We start from the raw sequence: 16163 nt of genomic DNA, 5'->3' as shown, positions 1-16163 counted from the left end.
TAAACATAAGTATTAGTAAAAATAAAAGATATAGCATAATTAATCTCTTTGACAGCCTCCACCTTGAAATTATTTGTCCCAACCACAGAATGGTTGTCTTGTATTTTCCAGATCCAGCAATCCCGACAGTACATCATGTTTTGTTTTTCTTCTGGTTCAAATATAAGCCACTCACAACCCAATTGCCATTTGGCATTAAATGTCTTCTTCTCCTCTCCTTTGTTTTCGTTTTTATCCTCAGCCTTCCTCTCCTGCTCAATTGGGTTTCATGCCCCAGTCAAAATTCTCCACATTATCAGCTAGCTAACTTGACAAACTCACAGATAAATCGACATCAAATATAGCAGTTCAGTTTGTATACAAGACAGTGGTTGTATTACATGCAGGGCTGTAGTGGTAAATAAAAGCTTGGGTAAACCTACCTTATTTCAGCCTCTCCATTACGGCCATGAGGGATCAGTTCTCACAAAGTTTATATGATCCTGAATATAGATCAGTGTTTGAGATTTAACAAAATAACAAGACTGACTTATGGGGAATTAATTTACTCAAACTTAAAGTCAAATCAAGACATTTTGACTTATAGATTAATCAGTCAGATGAATGATGAATCGGCAGTTTGTGTTTTATAATAACTATCTGTCAATGTTAGTGCTGTGTTTACAACAGTTACTGAGGTCAACAACCTTTTAACAGCTGAAGAAAACCTTCAACAAGTCTGACATATTTTTATTGGGATAACATTTACTGTAGGCTGTGAGTTCAGTACAGTAAAGGTATACATTTTAAATTCTTGACCAAACTGAACCTCAGTTAAGAAAATGTGAAATGTTATATTAGCAGAATGTCTTCAGGTTTATCTGTGGAATCTCTTGAAAAATGAATTTGATGCACACTGAAGACATGAATTTAATAAAGTTACATTCCATCACTTTGATATGTTGAACTTGTTTAAGTCTTTCAGTGTTGGTGATTGATAATGATATAACTTGTGTTTAGGAGCAAGATCAACTGAAATAAAGCTGTAAAAAAAAAAAAAGTGCAGACAGAGATTCAGAGTTTCCACTAAGGTAAGCTGAACAAGAAATGAGAAATATGTCTGCAGCCATCCACAGCAGCTCTACTGATCATTAGACCTATGACACTGGCAGGTTTTTGCTTAAGCTCAATTTATAGTTGTGCATTAGGGGATTCCAGCATGTTGAACTTCATAAATTTATACGGCCCGAAACAGAATGAGAGTCTGACTGATGTGGGAATGAACTCCTCTAGAATTTACAGCAGATACCCAAGCTACAAAATAAATGTAAAAGCACTATAATTAACTTGTGAAAACAAATATTGAAATTAAAACTAATATCAACTAATAAACTGGCTTTAAATATCAGTTCTTTCTTTTATAGCTTGATAGTTGCTGTAATGGAATGTCCTTGCTCTCAGCCAGTGGATCTTGAGATGGACCCATCAAAACAAATTAATTAAAAAATAAAAATCAATAAAAATCAATAAATGAAATAAATAGAAACTCCCAGACAAATTTATTCCTGACAGCAGCAAAGAAACAAAACAGCTGTTTTAGGCATCAAGCCATCTTCAGGATGTCTGCAGATGCCAGTATATCTGATAAAGTACTGTGATTTATCCAGCAATTAAATTATTATTTAACATCAACCAAACATTTGTTGTGAAATACTGTATCGAGGCAGATTCACCAATGAAAACCAAGTGATGCAGTCTCATCCACGGCCACAACAGGTCAGTGTTGAACCACAAAAATGCAGACTTCTTCCTGATCAGGCAGTGCTTCCAATAGAAAACCAAAAAACTGTTGTACACCTAAAAATGAAACATAATACCTTTGTGATATTTGACTTTCTCACATTTCCTGGTGTCATCACTGTTCCACTTTTTATGTGCAAATTGAAAATGTGCACAGGTGGATGGAAACACACTTTATGTCATGTTTGAAACAGGTCGTCCCCAAACTTTTGCCACAAAGTTTGAAGCAGACTACTGTCTAAAATATGACCTTAAGCTGTAGCATTGAGCTTTCCCCTTCATTAGAACAAAGGGGCCTAGCCTCAGTGAAGAAAAACAAAGGTGTCCACATATTTATGGCCATATGGTGTGTGTTGTATTGACTGAGACTGAGAAGAGGAGAGGAAGGGAGGGGTCACAGTTAGGAGGGTACAAACCAGCTGCAGCTGTCCAGACTTGTCATCCTGCAAACACACACACACAAACTCAACCTTAAACACTCACATACAGTAGATTCACACCTCATCACCAAGCTGCTCATCTGCATTGTTTCATGAAAATACTCATACTGACACATTTACATAAATAACATCTTCCCCACCTTAAAGAGGACAGATGCAGTTAAAGAAATCTGCCTCATCTCTCTGTGTGGATATGGCAATACACAAAGAAATATTTACCCTTGCTCAGCTAACATTTTTGCTTACTGTGACGTTGCATCAACATTAAATTTTGAAGTTTAGTGTTTCACAGTTTCAAACACTAAACCAAACAAGTTTTCAGTCTTGTTTGTCACTTTTCACAGCACTGCTGTGAGGTCGAATGAAAGGTTCTCTACTGAAATGAGATATGAACATTTTAAAAAAGACATTTAAGCCTGACAAAATGACTGATGGGACATAATTAAATATTATGACTTTTTTTAAAGGACATAAGGTCACTTGCAGCTGCACTAAGCAACTTCTTTTTCTGGCAACTCCAAGGTGGAAATCGCTTAGTGTGATGTCTGTAAGCTGCACACAACACACTCACACATTCAATCTCTGAAAGTGGAAAACACATTGTAAAGACAGAGCACACAATATTCTCTGTTTGTGAGAAAGTTTAGATTCAATACTTTGTCAGTGGTGATTTCTCAACAGTAACCGTTGCCAATGTTGTAATTTCATGGACTGAGCAGATAGACCAGAAAGACAGCATCTCAATTTGTGTTTTATTTTTGTTTTAAATTGAAATATTTTTCAATGCTAAATTGACAACCATGGTCAGCATTTACAGGAGGTTTGAAAAGTGAACTTGTGGCTTAACTGTTGCAGGTTTTTCTGAGCAAAACTCGGGAGACTCTGCAGTACAAATTTTCCTGTTCTCTATTTCTCTGTTTACCGTCATCAGGTTGGGCTAACCTGTTGTTGTTTAACCCCTTCACTTTTCCAGCAGTTGGGGAATCAACAGATGAGACTTTTCTTGGTGTTATTTATGAACTCTCACACTGTAGTCTGTGCTGTACATTTACTGCCAGATTGACAACTTACTGTTAACCATTTCCTCTGCTCCACTCGCATTCACTGTCACATTTCTGCCGCTCGCTCTCTCACTAAACCCACAGACTGTAAAAAATATGGACATAGTAAACATGACATCGCCCATTGGTTTGTGAACTGCCGTTGTGAAGTCTCGAGTGTAGTGATTTGACCATCGCCATCTTGGGTTTTGCCATCGCCATGTTTGATTTTTGGAGCCAGAAGTGACCATATTTAGACGAGAGGGTGGCGTAACTTACCCTAGCGCTAGCTGCTAGCTTGGTTAGCATGGTGCATTTACAATCTATGGTTGACAGTGATAATGCTAATGCTAATGCTAATTTTTGCTAGCGAAAAACAGGCCTAAAACAAAATGTACTCACCAGAAAAACTGAACATCCGACTCATTGGTGGGTCTTTTATTACAACCAAACTCTGAACAAGACTTTTTTAGGTGACCAAAATGTTACAATTAACTTTAGTGAACTGAAAACACTGTGAAATAACAGCAGCTATGCCTATATGGTATGGTTACGTTACGTAAGCAACGTTGTTGCTGTGGTAGCGACTTGTCAATCGCAACGTAGCCACGCCCTAAAGTGTACGCTGCTTTATTGTCTATTTTACTCTAAATGGGGCCATAATTTACAAAATTAACATCATGCTATATTGAAGAAGACTTAAACTAGCGATTGAGACCATAAACTCATTAGGAAAAAGTCTACTGAGGTAATAAAGAAAGAGAGAAGTAGGGTCATTTTCTCAGACTTCCATACAATCTGACTTCTTTTTTCAGCCAGTGGAGTCGCCCCCTGATGGCCATTAGAAAGAATGCAGGTTTTGGGCACTTCCGCATTGGCTTCATTTTTCATCTCCGGAGGTTTCCGCTTGACTAAACCACTCACTTGCTACGCACCCACATTACACACTGCCCTATTCCTTAAAAGGAGCTACGCTACCAGGAGTTTCCCAGGCAACAACACAGAGGTTGACTTACGTTTCAGTACAGTCCTGTGCAGAGACTCCCAAACGCCATTTATTTCTGAATGAATGGATATTTGGCGTTATTTTTGGTATTAAAAAAGTATTTTTTTGGCCTGGCAGGGGTTCTCGTTGTACAATTATACAGGAAACACTGTTATAGTATGCTTCAAAAAAGTGCTTGTTGGTGATGACCAAACGGTAAATGGTAGAGGAAAAAATGGAGTGCACTTATATAGCACTTTTCTACCTTAACAGACAAATTCTCTCTCTCATTCAGCCAGACATACCAATGCCTACAGAGCTGTCATGCAAGGCAGCCTGACTGGGGTTCAGTCTTTGAGTCCTCTTGCTCAGAGACTGATCCCTGAAGAGCCAGGGATCAAACCGCCAACCCTGTGGTTAGTGGATGATCCGCTCCACCTCCTGAGCCACAGCCGGTCACACATCGCTCCAAAGTCGGAACTGGTGGGGTTGCATCCAATGTTTTTTTATAACTTTCCAAAAAAGGCAACACTCACCCATTGTCCAGCCATTGGCCAGGTGTCTGGACATCGTATGCTGGATTTGAACATCTCTCAAGCTCTTTTTTCGTTCTTCACATAACTACTGTTACGGGCCTTCTAAACAAATAAAGGCTCAGCTGGAGACCGAAACATATAAAAGGACGCCAACACCTCTGAGCTGAAAATAATAAAGCATACTCAAACTGCAAAGAAAGCAAACGAGGTGCAGATCCTAGCCAAAAGGAACAAAAGTTGGGGAAGCTACTGAGCCAGCCACGCAATGGGCCGTTGCACCCAGCTTGTCCCCCTAAACTACCAAAAGGAAAATCTAATCTAAACTTAGCCAACACAAAAACCCAATAACTGGACTACCAGTGATCTCCAACCCAAACTAAAGTAACAAAACCCAACACTCTAAAACATGCTAGGGAAAAACAATTGCAGACTGTGTGCCTCTCACACTGCTCCAAATCATCTACAAATTGTAATCTTTCCACCATTGTTGTTGTTTTTTTCAGTCTACCACTAAGCTTACGTCACATCCTGATAAATTGCCCCCACTGTCCATGGGCTTTGTGTGAATTTCTGACTATGCAGGCAACCAATGTTCCGAAGAAATGCAAGATACAACACCATGATATGCACGCAGACACAGATATCTGTGCTCATAGACTCATACTGAGCAGATTCCAGGTGTGGATGAGTGTTAGTGCAAAGTGAAGCATCTCTCAAGAAGAACTTTTGTCTTCAGTGAACCTACTTTGGATAAGGTATATAATTAAATTACAGTTACTTCTGTATCTCATGGATATTCAATAATCAAATTAAAGCTATAATTAAACTGAGTGGCATGAAATAGGTTTTATGTCAGTTAAACATTGACAGGTTTTGTCTTCACACTCATTCACAAGGCTGAGCATCAGAGCCTGATGGTAGAAGATTTCAATCCAGACAAATGACATAACAACATGTCGTTCAAAACATGGTGACTTCCAACCACAACATCTTGTTGGCAGGTTTCCCCAAATCCAAAAATAAACAGCAACAAGCCTGAATGTTGTGACACCAACATTTGTCTGTTTGACGGGGTGTCATTATTTCTGCTCAGTCTGAACATTCACAGCCGTAATCTGTCGTCCTGCGTCATTTTCTGCCGGACACCTCACTGTGGTCGCACCAAACTTGAAGTCACTGTTTCACCATCTGATAGTATACGGTGTTTATTTTTATTCTAATTACGTTTTTTCTTTATTTTTATTTTCATTAAATTCAAGCGCTTTGTTTTATGTTTGTCATGAGAGAAGAAAAATATCCTGGTATTAACACTGATGACTGTCCTCATGGTCAGTATCTAATCCTGATCCACTTAAACCTGCATTAGCTGCTTTTTTGGCCACTTGGGGGCAGCGGAAACAAGTTATGAACATAACTGACATATCATCACCTTTTAAGTTTAAGTTGGTATGTTAAACTTATTTGCAAACAGTTGCTTATTTACACATCCAGCACTTACGGAGCAACATTATCATTCAGTTGGAGTCATGTTTCCATCCATCTGGTGTCTTAAGTCCAATATTCACTCTTTTTTAGCTCTGTTTTTGCTCTCTATCAACTCCTGAGGGAAATATCTGGCTCTTTAGCTGCTAAATGCTTCACTATGTTCACCAGCTAGTCTACAGCTAACTGTGTCTGTTTGCTGTTTGGTGTTGAGCAGGTAGTGTTCAGTTGGCTGCTGGGTCACTGATAATTCTTATAGGTTCGTCACTGTGAGCGACGCCTCTCACGTTACACATTGGTCATTTCATACATGGTTATAAAAAAAATATTGATTATAGCCACTTTAAAGTTATAGTTCTGTGTTTATGTGTCATTGTTGATACTCTACATCTGCTTTCATTTTTAAAGAGCAGCAGAGTCTTTTTTCTGTCTTGCATATATTGATCTGTTTTGGGTGTGTGTGCTTTTTTGAAAAGACATCATCGATACAAGTCAACATCAATATGAAACTTGACTTCAAAGTTCATGTAAATTGTGTTTCATTTTCTGAAAATAACCACGTATTGCTTCATTTCCTCTTTACAATGCATTTAGCAAGGATAGATATGGTCATTAAGATCTGAATCTTTCCATCAGTTTCACAAACACAATCAAACACCCAAACGGAGCAGCTGAGGAAGTGTTTACACCATGACTTAATGCTGTTAATACATACAGTGACTTCACTTGCAAAATCACATTTCCTTCTCTTTAAATGACGAGATTTATATTCCATGCAAGCATCTAAAAATACACTCTTTCAAGAGGAGGAAGGGCCGAGAGATGGAAGTCAAAAAATAGAGGGTAGGGTATAAAAGGAGAATAACTAATTGTTGAATATGAGTGATGAAAGTGCATACCTGTTAGGTCGACCCTAAAATAGCCCAGCAGTCGTTAAAATGTCATTCAGTCCTTCTCATTACAGCAGTGACTGACAGCCTGATTTATATGGATTTAATTATGGATGAAGCCAAAGTCAATGGAGCAGACAGAGATACAAATGCACACAAACTCATATGGCAAAAAAACACAGAAATACCGAGTCACACAGTCATTTTCAGTGAGCTCTGTAGCTATTTAAACAGGATCTATTTAAAACACCAGCCGAGCAGGAGCTGAGGACTATCAGGCCTGCAGAGGGCTGCTGGGAAAAACACACATGATCCATTAACATCTAGTCTTTATTATTCATTACAAAATAGAAGAAAGCACTAAGTAACACTGCTAAATTTGATAATGAGCATCCAAATAGCAGCAGTGAATCATGCAGAGACACAAGAGAGGATACAATGTCAGTGCAATGTCCAGGACAATGGAAACAGGAAAGGCCCCATTTACACTTATTTGAAGTGTCTTATGTCCAAATCAAATTCAGATACAGTTAATACACTTTCATTTATACTCCAGAGGGTGATGATAATGCACTTGAAGATGTTTGGTAATGGGTACAAAACAACAGAGGAAGAAGAATTTATGCACACAGTTTAGTTACAACAACCATCATCTATCAACTAGCACAAACACCTGGATGACTCGCATAGCAAGACCAAAAACATCTCAGGAAAGTATGAATCTCTACCACAGTAAGCCGTTGTGGTGTCACTGAAGTTTCCCGCACCAGAATAAGTTCTGGTTTCTTTGATCAAACTCACTGTGCCCGTTTACTTTCTGTGACAGAAACCCATTTCAGAGAAGGGAGTTCACAGCAATTTAGGCTGTGACCCACTGCTGGTTATTTGGAGCAATGTGAATTAGAGCAGGCAGAAATGATAGCTATCTGTCATGAGGCTAGACCGCTATCGTCTCCGATACTACTGAGAAGAGGAAAAAGAGGAGTAAAAGGAAATGAAAGGAGAGATGAAAAGAGGAGATTGGGGATGAAGATGACGAGACAGGAGAGGAAGTGACAGAAAAAGGAGAGCTGAGGAAAATGGTGTATATATCAGGGAAATGAAAGGAAAGGAAAAGAAGGATGGGAGGAGAATAGAATAACATTTGAGCAGGGAAGAGGAGAGCAGTTATATTGAAGACCTGGAGCCAGAGGGACATTACTTGAATTTGGGGCAAAAATCTAATCTATGTATCCAGTTAGAGCTCTGCAAGAGATCCCTTGATCCCCTGAGATCCCTGATGTAAGTATGTTTTATGATGAAATGTGTGAAAGACATTGACAATAGGTGATAAAACTTAACTTCATACATGTATAGGGCTCATTATCTGTTTTTATTTTAATTTTAAACACAGCTTAAAGATGAATTATACAAGAATCTGAGTGAAAACTACAGTAACATTTAATCTAATCCTCTAGGTAGGTTACTTTTTTTCTTTACATACTGTACATTGAAAATGGGCAATGCCAGCTGCTGTTCAACCGCAATCCAGCAGCAGGGTAATAATATTTGTAACTGTGTTTGTGAATCAGGGGCTTGTTAGTTGGTCAGCAGCTCGTCTCTGAGGAGCAACAGGACACCCAGACATTAATTTTCTCTTTATGATGGTAATGTGCTCCAGCAATGTCAAAGCCACACACAGAAATAGACCGACACACCGCCTAATGACAACAGTCAGGGGGCTATTACAAACACATATTCACATGTTTGTATTTCTATAACTGTGAGAACCCTCCTTGATAATAATTAGGGGTGCAACGGATCACAAAACTCACAGTTCTGATCATATCACAGTTTTGAGTCATGGATTGGATCATTTTTCAGATCAGCAAGAAAGAAAAAAAGAGGGAGACAAATATAACTTTGCTTTCCATTTGTTCTGTAAAACACTTAAAGCGAGGAACTTCTGCCCATGGTCTTAAAGGAAAACAACATTCAAGATGTCCAACGCTTAAATAAAATCTTAAAATATATAAAATATTCAATTAAATTAAGGTGCAATATGAGGCATGATACCTTTTTCCTTTAAACATAGTAGTGAATAAAACAACAGCCTGTGTCCACATCATCAAAACTTGATGATAACTTACAAACATGAACACACGTCTTGTCCAGCAGCTTAGCTTGTTGAACGAGCCACCAAACAAACATTCACCAGGAAAAAGTGCACCGCTAACGTCAGTTAGCAGCTACAAGCTAATTAGCTGCTCAGCTGCAGCACATTAAACAGCGTGTTAACATACCTGAAAATGTCACTTCAGACCTGTTAGAGGCTAATTTGGTCATTGCGTTTCAAAATCCCTGTTAGCAACACGCTGTCTGTCTGTGACTTGTAGCTACAGCAGTTTGTTTCCTTTGTCTCCAATGAGATGTTAAATTTTGTAGTTAATCCGCAGTTCACGAGCGTGCTGAACCGTGGGGGGTGATCTGTTTGGATCATGGATCAACTACGTTCTGTTACACCACTAAATATAATTCATTCCTTACCCTACATCCACAATAATTAATTGTTTATTTATGGGTACAATGCACATTAATTGTGGCTCCCCGATGGTGATTAGCATTGCTATTCCACAAAACAAATTCCACAGACAAATGACTACTCTACTTCTCCCAGTTGGTCTTGTTAGGTTTTTGTGCTCTCAAAAAAGGTTAAATTCCCAGTCAGTCCTTTGAAGAAAAGAGGGGCGCACATGTCCTCATTTCCCCAACTTTAAAGGTCTAAAACCAGTAAGTAAACACAAAAAACTCACAAATTCTGACAACACAAGTAGATATGAATACACACACCAAAAACACACACCGAAACACATGAAAACTTGATATACACATTACAGTGGACATGCAAAAACACACACTTAACACCTTCAGACCAATGCAAATGCAAACACATAAACTTCAAACAGCACACACATATACAGTACATTCACACACCTTACAGACACAGAGCTCTGGGTGGGCCAAAACATGAGGTGTCTTCTGTCTCAACAAACAGCTTGTTATCTAGACTAATTAATATATCAGTATGTCAGAGCTGGCGGAGCGACTCCTCACAGTAGAGAGCAGGCCTTATATCTTACTGTCCAGGACGATGACACAATGAAAAATAATGGACACCGGCAGTATGTCTCCATGGAGCAGCGACTCTGCTAACACGTTCATTCATCACCGAGCTTCAGCCAGACATGCATGTTGTAATAAAGAAGTATTATTTATGAATCATTCTCATTTAAAACAAAGAGTTTGTGCTGAATATTGTCCGCTAGGTTTTGGTTCAATAGATAGTACAAGTTTATGTTATGTTTATTGAACAATGATAATGTGGGTGTATGGCATTTAAAATCAACATTGCTTTCTAGGACATTACAGTCTTCTACAGGAAAACATGCTGATGTTTAAGGCCTTACAGCCACAGGTGTTTTTTTGCATATTTTGCCTGATTAGACCTCTCCTCAGGACTGTGTGTACAGACTCTGCTTGATTGACATCTCCCCCATTCTCCAGGTTATTTTGTGCGACAAATTTTATCATTAGTACATTAAGTTCAGGAAACTCAAGTGATTCCCAGCATGACTCCACCAACTTTAACCTGAGCCGTGGTCTAATCAGACAGAGTCACTCAAAAAACTTGTGTGGACCCTTAATTACTGAAGACAGGTGAAAACTCACAGGGGTTTACAGAACTGGAAATTCACATCAAATGCAACTGAACTGACTGAAGTTAAATCTGAAAAGAATCAGATATGCTAGCAGCTCTGAGAGGCTGCACTCAGGCACAGTGGCGCTTTGAGCTAAATGCTAACATTAGCAACATGTTCATCATCTTAATTTAGTAAGTAGATGTGCTAACATTTCGCAAAGTAGTAGTAATCACGTAGTACATCTGAGGCTGATGGGAATGTCTCTAATTTTGTATTTTGAGTATTGGACAAATTGATTTTTTATTTTACTGCTCATTAATCAAGAGGGGGAAAAAGAATTAGCTTTAAAGGCAAATTTTCATTTGATGCCTCAAGCTAAATGTTAGAAAGGCAATCTAAAATTAATAAAATGATGCGTTGTAAAATTCATGGTACACAACATAATTAATATACACAGATTAAAAACAGTACACATCCAACAATGTCTGAACACAATATAGGATAGTTAACAACAGTACATACTAAGAAAGTTAAGAAAACAAACAAACATTCAGGGATGGGAATAGGAAAAGATCGATAAAGACAGGCGACAGGAAGTTAGCAGAGAAAGTGAACTAGTCTTCTAATGTTCACGTTTAATTGTTAACGATCTACAGCTTCTACTGACCAGTGAAAGAATGATAAGCGTTACTTTCCCTAATTTGCGCTGGTAATAAATTCCGTTCTTTCGATGCTGTTACAGAAAATGGTGACTAACTGAAGAGGCTTCTTTGAATAGGAATGATGCAATTTTGACCTGATGATGGTGCTAAGTTATTATAATTCATCCTGAGGGGGATGTGACTGTCTGTACCAAATTTCATCCAAAAGACATTTCAACAAAAACACAAAATGTCCTGCCAATCCATCTAGTAGATGTTGAGTTATTAATTTAAAAACTTTTACATGATGGTGGTGCTAAAGGACAAGTCTGGGATCATCAAACTCATAATGATTCATCCTCTTAGTGCCACTGATATCTGTAACAAATTTAATGAAAATCCATCCAATAGTTGTTGAGATATTTCATTTCTTCATCAAAGTGGTGCACTGACTGACAGACCAACATTGAAGAGGTGTAATTACACACACATCACGCAAGTGCAAGACTATTCAAAACAGAATCAATAGGAAAAGAGTAGTTTTTTATTCAAATCAATCCAAGTTGAATCTTCATCAGGTCAAAATGTAAAAAAAAGGAGGAAGTGTGCAGGTGTTCCTCTTTTCCAACAGACCATAACCATCTCTAGAGCCTCAACTTCCCTGAGGCTAAACTATACTTTAGGAAGGTATCTGCTTTTCATCCAACAACAGCAATATATCAAAACACATGACAGCAGCCGCATTTTACCATCTATGAGGTTATATATGTAAAAACTGAAGCATCATTTATCTTAGAGCTTATTAGATAAAGTAAATGTTTTGCAACCAAACAAAACTCCTGATTAAAACTAGGAGATGGTGACCAATGAGCACCAAAAGAAGAAGAGGCTCCACATGACTGCAGTGGCTGCACATGATGAATATATTAAAACCGTATTTGACAGCAGCAATATTTTTTCTGTGCAGCAGAGCTTGTTGCAGAATAAGGGGATTATTTATTACACAGCTTGTTAGACTCGGTGCAGTTGTTATTATCTGGCATGCATGTAATCTGTATATATTCATACAGTATGAGCATTAGTGCTGTATACTGTACTGCCAGAGCCACTGCAGACATCCTTCCCTTGTGCTTTTGTCCTGTGTCAGTCCTGCATTACACAAACACAATCTCATTATAATTCAAGATAAATATGTGGAACACAGCCATGTGAAGATGCTGAGTTAGTGCTCTTTCTTGCTTTTTCCTAATTTCTAGGGTATTTTTAACAATTTGCATTGGTAAGATGTTTTTAATAGTTGTTTTAACATTGAAATATTGTTGATGCTTTCTAGTCAATTAAAATAGAGTGCTGCAGTTCAGGAAATGTATCATATCTATATATTCAACATTGTGTAAAGAAAGTTGAGCTGAGGATGGCATTATCTGCTCCATCCCAATATTAGCTCCATTATCTAATGGGTTTGGATATGACTGCACTGCTGCACTTACAGTAAGTCTGCTGCAACACTGTGTGTCATCAAATATTTTCCACCATTGCAGACTTACTTATTGGGTTGATTATCGCGACGGAAGGAGGGAAGAAACAAGAGAAGGAGGGAAAGTGATAAATGGTGGCAATACTGTTTCTAATATCACTATTAATCTCTATTATAAGAGTGCAGAACCCATTTTCCTTGTTATCACAACAGCAAGAGTGAGAAGAGGTGGAGAGAGAAGTGGACGGAGAGCAACAGAGCGGTGACAAAAGACAGGAAATGGAAGAGAATTGATGATTGTTGGCAGACTGTTGTGAATTTCACTTTACTAAATAAATTCCATGAGAAAATGCAGCCTACTGTCCATTACCGCTGCAAATGTGTGTTTATGTGCGTGTGCGGGACTGTGTGCTTGTTTGTATGTATGTGTGTGTGTGTAGCTGCAACCTATTCACAAGACAGGAAAGTTGATGTTGGACAATTTTGCAAAAGCCCACATAACGTTTAATGCGTTATCCAAGGTTAAAGGTGTCAGTGTGCTTTCTTGGGTTATAGAATCATCAATTTTTTTAACTTTCCTAAACAGACAGTCCAACTATCACACTCACCTAATGCAGCGATTGGGTTTGAACTTCTCTTTCAAGCTCTCATTTTTTCTTCTTCATCACTTTTGGTAAGTACAACACCTCAAGGAGGAGGAGCGACTGCCCGAAAATGTTCACCGGTATCCCCATTTTAACAAACATTGCCTCTCACCCTTCCCCTCTCTGTGACGGCGGGCTTTTCAGCCCAACTTCATAACAGCTATTGACAGATCCGCCTTCTAGTGTGGTCGGACGAAACATTGTACAAACAAGTTCATTTTCGAGCAAACCTCGCCTCAAATGTCAGGCTTTTTAAAATAAATTATTCATGAAATATCCACACACAAAGTTCAAATGTCTTGCCATTCACACTATAAGAGTATATAGTTGTGCAGTGTATACTTATATTGTATTGAGTCGTATTGCACAGTAGTAGCCAAAAATAAGCAATAAAAAAAATTGTTTAGGCTATTTTTTTTTAATTAGGAGTGTGACAAAGCTACTATCTGCATCTGTATCTGTTTATTTCATAAAATATCTGTAATCAGATTTATACTGGAGGTAATCAGCTTTGATAGACTGCTTCATTTTTGTTTTCTACTGCCATTTACACTCCTAATGTGTATGTGTGTAGCTGACAACAAAATATCATAATACAGTATTTTGATCATGTACGTAAATGAATCAAATAATTAAGCAATACTTGTATTGATGCAGCCCTTCAAAAAAAAAAGGAAAAAGTGAATCTAAACTGAGTCTAAATAAAGTGGGAGGAGGTCCACATGAAAATAAAGTTGGTTTGAAGTTTTTATGAGAAGAAATTAGAACGCTATTGTATACAGAAATCTGAAAATGTCTCCTTGTTATTCTGCATGCAGGCCATTTTTGAGACGGTCCCTAACTTGAGCCTTGAGCTCAGCTCATGGACATTTGGAAACATGTAAACCCTGGTCTGAGACATCTTAGTGAAATATGAAGCTTTTTTTTTATGCTCATAGTGGGATCCATGGTGTGCAGAGAGTCTGAGTAGAGCATCGCTCTTATTAATGACCACCAGCCCAAGATTGAAACTCTTCAGAGACAGAATGGAGGCTGCACAAATCGTATAATCACACAATCACATCATAGCAAAAGATTTGGTAGAAGCTAATGTGGGTATTGATGTGAAATTCACCAAAACAAAAACCCCATAGTTGCAGTGTGTGTGTGACAGAAATACTGCAGTTACCTCTGAGACCACATAAATTATAACTGAGCCTAAACACAGCCATTTACATTTACACAGTTACATTCACAACTTACATACTATTTGCCATGCCACATAAAAAAACACAAGGATGAGGAGAAAGATAGATGGAAGGAGAACGGGGAGAGAAAGAGACAGACATGGAAATGTTGGGAAGGTTGCTGGTGATGTAACACGTCATTACAGGCTGGAAGTTGCATTACAAATCTATTAGCTACATCAGGCACCATCATGAAAGTCCACCAGAGTACAAGCTGTGCAGAAATACTGGCAAAATGTATAAGGACCAACAAAAGACAAATGTACAGATAGCCTAGAAAAAAAATCAAAGTTATGTAGCAGTTTATTGTTGCAGGCTGATAAGGAAAAATACTAATAAGTAGAAAATGATGGAGGAAGAGAGAGCGATGGGAAATTTATAGTAGAACAAATTAGTATGCTGTGCCGATGCTGTGAATGTAACAGAAGAATTTAATAACAGTTGAATAAGTGTGTCACACAAATCAATGTATTGTCTGCTCAGTCACATCAGCGGTGAGATTATATTGGAGACGACAATGGCGACATGGTAAACCGCTATAATCCGCTTTACTTAGCCTATAGCAGGAAATAAGGACAAGCTGGTGGGTTTTAAATTCACACACACACGCACACTCACACTCACGCATGCTTCAACCAGGAGATGTGCATAGGTGCGTCGGTGTATTGTCAAGACAGATGATTGAAGTTGACTGATCCTATTAAGTTTTTCTGTTGACACACACACCTGAAACAGCTTCACACACACACACACACACGCATGCATACTAATGAATTGCACTAGCAAAGTGTCTCTCTGTGTCACACACATACATGTTACCGTGTGACTCGGCTGTGTCATATTCACAGTTGAGAAGGAACAGAGCGAGGAGTGCAGAACTAAAGAACGCCTGTCAGTTTATTTCTGTCTCCAGCTGGCTCTTGCCTGGGCGACGGTGCAGCTCTGAACGGGGCTTCATGCTCTGATGTGCTGCTGTCCCACTTCCCAGTCCCCTCTCCCAGTCTGCTCTCTTATATGATGTAAAAAAAAAAAAAAACGAACAAAACTAAAGAAACTAAAACTAAAGACACCTGATGATGAGTATTCATTCAGCATTCATAACTTCTTCCACAAACTCAAAATAATGCATACAGTCAGCATCAACTGTTTGTACAATCTGTCACTGTGGACTGACGCTGCATAGCATTATGGGTGATGATTTGTCTATTTGGAGTGGACCAAACGCCTTTATGGCATCTGATAGACAGTCAGAGGATAGATATATTATGATATTATATTATGATAGATTTGAACAGTTAAATTAAGCTACTTTGCTGCCATAACACGGTCGATATGGTAAGTTA

Source organism: Thunnus maccoyii, chromosome 3 (genome assembly GCF_910596095.1).
Source record: "Thunnus maccoyii chromosome 3, fThuMac1.1, whole genome shotgun sequence".
NCBI lineage: Eukaryota > Metazoa > Chordata > Actinopteri > Scombriformes > Scombridae > Thunnus > Thunnus maccoyii.
The sequence above is the reverse complement of the archived record's forward strand: the minus strand, read 5'-3'. Positions refer to the sequence as shown.